Genomic DNA, 7,500 nt, shown 5'->3' on the forward strand with positions numbered 1-7,500 from the left:
ATTCCAACAAAGAATCTATCCCAACCCTCAAGACATTCCCGCCATATGCATAATAAACACTTTAACGTTCCTTTTGCTAGAACCAATATTTTCAAATTTAGTTTCTTGCCTAGAGCAATTAGGCTGTGGAATAGATTACCTTCTTTTGCAGTAAATTCTAATTTAGACATCGCGGCTTTCGAGGTCCTAGTCAAGGAAATGTAATTCTCATGCGCTGTACATATATATACAAACTTGTAGGTTGCACTTATCATTAAAGTGAAGTGAAGTGAAGCTAACACCAACCCGGTGTGGCCTACACATCACGCATGCGCACAACCATTTCACCCGGTCAATTAGCAGCCATGGACAGCTGTTTCGGCCTTGTGGGCCTCATCAGCATGGCGTACTTACCATTTTACTACTCTGCATTCCATCCCGTATATTTACTCGATCTTGTGAGAAAGGGCCTGGAAACGGAACTATTCTCACAAATGGTAGGGGCAAGGTAGGGGCATTTCCCGAATTCCATTCTGAACGGAAAAAGAGGACTACCTCTGGAGCTTGTCCACAAATTCCAAAAAGCATGTCCGGAAAATTACCTTTCCATCTGACCTCAAACCGAAATTTCCGGATTTTTTGGCTAAATGGGATGCACCCCAGAGGTTCTTATTTTTCGTCTCTCCGTCTTAACCGCTCGCTCCTCGCGAAAGAAAAATAGAATCTCTGGCACCAAGGGTACCTTTAATAGTGCCACCGGTGGGTAAATAGTTAAGAACGAGAGCAGCTCGCGAGCTTTACTTTCAAAGCGGTTGTTTAATTAACTAGAGCATTCAGATGACTGGCGAAGAAAAGAATGTTATAATTGCTTTAATTAGGAGAAAGGAAAGCCAGGTCTTGAATTTTCTCTCTGACAGGTTAGAAAATGATGATAGTCTTAGCAACGAAGAAGGGCGATCGCGTTTACGAAGAAGCTGCGAATGAGACAGAGAAATCAAAATTAGGACAGAAGAAATTGCACCAACAAGACAGCTGTTGCTCTTGGATAGTGTGTTTCTCTGGTGTTATTTGCCTTATTATCGTGTTGGGATGTGGCTATTGCTTTGGTATAATATTTCCGGTTCTTCTTGACGTTTTTCACCGAGGCAAATCCACAACTGGTGAGTATATAGCTTGTGTCGCGGGTGGGATGAACATATGCAAGTAAAGAGAAGGACTTAAAGGATGCGTTTCTTTGGGATGATCCAAAAAAGGATTATTGATCAAGCCACTTGGATCATGGTTTATCAAAAGAACCGAAGAGTCCCCTGGCAGAGTGGATTCATCGGTTCCTTTGATGATTGGACCAATGATCCTTTTTCGGATAATCCCAAAAGAACGCACTCCAAGTCTACGTTTCTTCAAATGTTGGCCACGCAACACGTAGAGGCAAACATAAAATCTTACTGTTGAAGCTCTTTCATCAGCAATTATGTTACCGCCAGAATTTTAAAGTTATTTGCTTCCAGTTGACAAGTGCTTCTTTTTTCTGCTATGGCCTCCTCGACACTGTTTTTGACAATAAACGGCTGCCTTTTCGTACCACGATTGGCCAAATTGAAAATGACTTTAGAACCCAGTTTTATTGTTTAGAACGAGCCGAACTCTTCAACCACATTGAAATGTTTCGTTTTTTTTCTTTCAGCATGGGTGGGCTCGCTGGCTTTTGCAGCCCCAGGTCTCTTTGGTCCTTTGTCTGGACGACTAACCGATCAGTTTGGTGCCCGCGCTGTAGTGATCTGCGGTTCTCTTTTGGCAACTGCTGGTCTTCTTCTTACATCTTATGTTCCCAGTGTTTTTCTCATGTTTTTGACGTATGGGGGCATCTTTGGCTGTGGGTCAAGTTTTGTTTACATTGCCCTCTTCGAGATTGTTCCCCGGTATTTCTTGAGACACCGCGCCATGGCCACCGGACTTATGGCAATGAGCTCTGGAGCTGGATTTGTGATAATAAGCCCCATATGCCAGGCCCTTTTAACAGCCTTTGGCTGGAGAGGAGCTTTTAGAGGACTGGCTCTTATATCATTAATAGTGTTCTTGCTTGGTTGGTCTTTTGACCCCGGGTAGGGAGGGAGGAAACAGAAGATCCATTCGGAAAGGATGAAAAGTTACGGAACGCACGAAAAAAGGGGCTGCTTGATTTCTCTATGTGGAGAAATAGCACCTTTGCCACCGTTTCAGTCGTGACATCTTTCATTTATATTGGACATATATCATCCACGCTTCATCTTGTAAGTTTTAACAAATCTGCTTTACCTTTTATAATATTGTCCCAGTTGTGCTACTTCTGGATTTTGCGAGTTACTGAGCTAACACTGAGAGAGTTTTCTCATGAGAGCTTTTAAGCCATTGGTATTTTCAGAGACCCACTAACCGTGGTTTCCGATCGTTTCAGTAATGATCGTGAGAGGTGTTGGTACTTTGGGGCATTCTAGAAGACGTTTCCATCCAGAAAAAAGGGTCACTGATCTGGTTGCTAATCTTGTAGTCTGTTTTCTCTTAGATTCAATACTGCGAGGAGCTCGGTATCGCCGAAGACTTAGCGGTTTGGCTTTATTCTTCTGTCGGCCTGGCTTCTCTTTTTGCCAGAGTACCTGGTGCTAAACTGTGTGAGGTCATCGGGTCCCAAAAAGTTTACCTTATGTCTTCAACAGTCAGTGCGGTGTCGACGTTTCTGTTGCCCTTAGCAACTAACTGGATTGCAGTACTTTGTTTTGCAATAAGTTACGGTTTGGCCGATGGCTTGATGGCAATTGGCAATGTACTATCATGCCTTCAAACACTTACAATGGAACAAAAAGCTCAAGGCTTTGGATTTTTTCAGCTTTTGATTGGTGCGGGATCTCTGTGCGGTCCACCTCTAGGAGGTAAGCTTGTACCTTCACTTTCTCAGAGAGTTTTCATCAGAATGAGGGGTTTTGATCTTGACTAACCGTTGTTTTGTCAAAATTTCCATGCCCTTCTCTTAAAGCACTATAACGTGTCTGCCATCAGACATGCAACTCGAAACCCAGGCAAAACCCTAGACTTTACGCTTTAGTCTGCCTGCGTCTCATGCTTAAACCATTTTCGAAAATTTATGGTAGCTCTGAATCGGCTTCCCGGATTTTTTTAAGACTTTGCCGATAGTTTTATCTTGGATTGCTAATTACTATTCTACAATACAAAATGGGTAACACCGAGTTCATTTTTGAGATGTAAGCAAGTAAAAACAAAATATAGGCGCATTTTGTTAAGCAATAAGTGGTGTCTCATATGGTACCATAACATTGCTGCTACGTGAAACAGTGTAGTAGATATAACCCTTCTAAGGAGAAGGTTTCTTAAAAGTGATGAACCTTAAGTGTCTAGTCTTCTGACACTGGAGCACTAATTGGGGACACTGTAAACCGAAATCAACAAATTATCAGTTTTTGAGGAGAGGAGAAAACCGGAGTACCCGGAGAAAAACCTCTCGGTGACAGAGTATACAGCACAACAAATCATATGACGCCGAGGCAGTTTTCCCTTTCGTAAACAAGCGATGCCATTTGCACGAGACTGTTGAGTTTGTCCTTTGGAAATGAGAAAAAAAAATACTTAATCTAGGACTAGATTAGCAGCATATGTCACTTAGAATTTAAAAAAAAACTGAGAAAAAAATTAGAAAAAGTTGAGCGAACGATGACGAACTCGGTTCAAAGGTTTAATAGCAAATGCAATTAACCTGTACACTACTGAAACAACGGCTTCACATTTTAAGGTGTTTAAATGAAGCTAACCCTAACAATTTATTGAAAGCGAACCGAAGAAAATGGCTTGGTTACTAAGAATGGCATCGACCCTCAAAAATGGCATCGCTTGTTTACGAAAGGGAAATAAGCGACTCCGAGGCTGGGAATCGTACCCAGGCCACATTGATGCGAGGCGAGTGAGGCTCTCACCACTGCACCATCCCTGCACCTCAAAACAAAAGCGAAAACATAAGTGCGAGTAAGGGATAATTTTTACTTCCAGGTGCGATTGCTTATCTGTCCATTTAACAAGTAGATTCTATGTTGCTGTGCGTCTTTTCAGTAATAGATCACAGATGACGTCACGATGGGGTAAGAACATGAGGCGATCGCAAACAAATTGCGGTGATAAACATATCAACGCATTTTAACGACGTTTGGTATGATACAACATACAGTAACGTTCTTGTTACTTTCAAGTAGATACTCAGCAGGACAGCGGATCAATGTCATTCAGCAAAGAAGACAATAAATGCTAACTCGGCTTACTGCTTTAATTCACGTCACGAAATAGTGGCGGATGGCTAGCTCACTCACTTAACAAAGGCAACAAAACAACAACACACACAACTCTCTTATATAGGTTACGCTACGCTATTCTCTAGGACATTCTAAGTGATTAATGTTTTGTAAATATCACAAATCTTAAAACTTTCCACCATTACTCAGCAATCTAGAACGTTCTTTCAATGTCACGCAATCATCATATCGTTACACATACATCTTCAGAAGGGACAGTTGAACAAATTTTAAATTATATATGTGTGTAAAACTTGAGAGAGACTAATAACTAGATTAAGAACAATGCTCTTAGTAATATAAGCAGTGAAGGTTTGTTTAATTGGTTAATAAAGCCACAGTTTCTTACTGCCAACGTTTTTGTTGAACGTTGGTCTCAGGTCACGAGTTAGTAAGGTTTCTTTTATTTATACAAATACGCAACTATACTAATTTGTCTTACTAAATTATACGCCCTTCCTGATCCTTCAAAACTTCCACCTACAGTCCTTAAAACTCTTCTTGAATTTGCCACAAAGAAAAGCCACTTCATGTTCAATGGGGATTACTATAACCAAATTGATTGTGTTGCTATGGGGTCTTCATTAGGACCTGTTTTAGCCCATATTTTCATGTGCCACATTGAGGAGAAATGGGAAGGACTGTCCACCCATTTGGTTCAGATATGTAGATGACACTTTCACCTTGTTTGACTGTAAAGCCAGTGCTGAAAGATTTCTACGTTACCTTACACTGACCTTAACAATCGGCATGCCAATATTACGTTCACAATGGAGGTTAAGGTCCGGTAATACGGGCAACATTTTCCTTCAACTTGTCTCGCAACATTGTTACATTGCAAGTTGCAACCCTTTGTTGCGCGTATTACCGCGTGCGTGACCAAAATAAAGTGATGCAAATTTCCCGAATCCTGCGCGCATGATTGGTCAGTCGTGTGTAAACAAAGCTCGCGGCTGCTTATCTCTTTCTTCGTTGGAAGAGAGCGCTTGCCCCTCTCTCTTTGGGCCTTTTGAAGACGACGAAAGGCCTCGAAAATGAAATCGAAAAGTTTACATGCGACAATGGATTTCCATACGAGGTGTCCCAAACATTACGATAGCCCGGCAATAAATTGAATTTTTTGTGACAGTTCCTCCAAGCCTTGTTCCTTTTTTTCTTTTGCTGGTTGTTTTTTGAAGGGACATACGAGGTGTCCTAAAGACTACGATAGGTCTTTGTACATGGCAAATTTCTGACTTTCCGAGAGTGTCTGGTCTACTTCGACAGCTTCAAGCGTGTCTTCTCCGTCCGCCATTTTTTAGAATTTGCCGCGTAGCCGCACTTCGCTGGCAGCCAATCACAAGCGTTGAATTCAAACTTGTTGCGGGGCAAGTTGAAGCTTCAGTGGTAAAACGAGCAACAAAACTAAAATTTGTTGCAGAAAGTGGAACCCGAGTCCACGTTTCGCAACACGCCGCCTCAACTTGTAACGCTATATTTTGCTGCGAGACAAGTTGGTCACGCACGTGGTAATACGAGCAACAAAGGGTTTCACTTTGCAATGAAACAATAGGGCCGTTTATACGAGAGAAAATAAGCCGCGGCTTACTGTAGCCGCGGCGTACATAATACGCGAAAAGAACTATTTATACGAGTATGAACTCCCAGGCCAGGATAAGCCGCGGGTTGAGAAAACCGTGAAAGTAGATTTTGTTCCATTTTTAAAGGGGTGTTTGCGTTTTATGTAAGCCGCGGTCAGAGTAAGACGCGGCTTATTTTCTCTAGTTTAAACGGCCCAAATGTTGCGAGACAAGTTGTTGAAGGAAAATGTTACCGTATTATCGAACCTTTAAGGAAACCAAGAAATTCCGTTTTTAGATGTTCTCGTCAAACACATCAAAACAACATTTTCTCAACAACGGTTTACAGAAAGAAAACTTTTACTACAGAAAATGGGACTCCTTTACACCCAGGAAGAATAAAATTAATTTGATTCGCACACTTGCCTACCGTTAGTGTGGTCCAGTGGTTAGGGTGCTTGCGTTGAGATCCGGAGATCCCGGGTTCAAGATTCGCTCTGACCATTCTTTGAATTTGATCCCGGTAGTCCCTGGTTCAACTTCCCAGCTGCACTTGTAAATAGCCAACAGGTTTGCCTCCGGCCAGTTGGGATTCTTAACGGTTGTTGTTGTTTCGTTCCATCGTTTCGTTGTGTTTCATTGGCCCTGAAAAGCCCCTGTGGGGAGCGGTCAATTAAGTATGTATTGTATTGTATTGTATTGTATTATTTAAGCATTTGTTCAACTCCCGTTATTGTTATTGCGCATACGTTCTGCGCATCTCGAGATACCTGGTTTTCCTATCGGTGATGCTTACCAAGACAGTGATATTTTTGCGCGGTTTAAAACTATGCGGAGAAAGTAGATCTTTGTGAGTACTCTTGATATCCAAAAAGAAAATTAGGGGTAATCATACATTTTTGAGAGATAATTAAGCTTCGTTTTGAGAAAGAAAGCCATACATTGCTTGTATTTTGAAGCTTGTTACAAATATTATTCATCAATTATCTTTGATAAATGCGTGGTTACCCCCAGTTTTCCAATTTTCATTTTGATTTCAATAACACTTGTTAAGATCTGCATTCCTGCATAATCATAAAACGGGCCAAAAATACCTTAGAATTAGTAGGCACCGGCCTTAAAAAGCTATTGCTCCAAAACAGTTACCCGGAAGGCATTATTTCGTACAATGATGTCGTAAAAGAAAACATCAGAATAGTGTTTCACTGATCCTATTTCCACAGTTCCCAGAAGAGATGCAATCCTTGTTTTACCCTATTTACGTTTTCAAAGTGAAGTTATCACTGTCTCAAATCTTGTATTGGTAAGTTCTATGGTTTCGTTAACCTCAAGTTGATATTTCAAAACACCCGCGGAATCAAGTCTTTTTTCCCCTACAAAGATCGTTTCCGTAGATCTCAAGAAACCAATATTGTGTACAAAGCGTGTTGCTGGGATTGCAATGACTTTTAAATTGGTAAAACGAAACGTCGTTTACATGAACGGAAAACAGTTCATTACAGCAGAGTTCTCACAGGAAACATTCACACTTCCGCTGTTGCGGATCACACGATCAAAACCGGTCACAACATCAATTGGGACCATTTTGAAGTCTTGGAAAATGGACGATCTAATTTACAGTGTAAAGGAAA

At 41.3% G+C, this 7,500-nt stretch overlaps 1 pseudogene; it reads left to right on the forward strand.

Annotated features, from left to right (window-relative positions):
- The window catches only part of LOC138020952 (monocarboxylate transporter 13-like), a 15,369-nt pseudogene that overhangs the window by 2,757 nt on the left and 5,112 nt on the right, over positions 1-7,500 (forward strand).

This window comes from Montipora capricornis, chromosome 2, assembly GCF_036669925.1.
Source record: "Montipora capricornis isolate CH-2021 chromosome 2, ASM3666992v2, whole genome shotgun sequence".
Classification (NCBI taxonomy): domain Eukaryota; kingdom Metazoa; phylum Cnidaria; class Anthozoa; order Scleractinia; family Acroporidae; genus Montipora; species Montipora capricornis.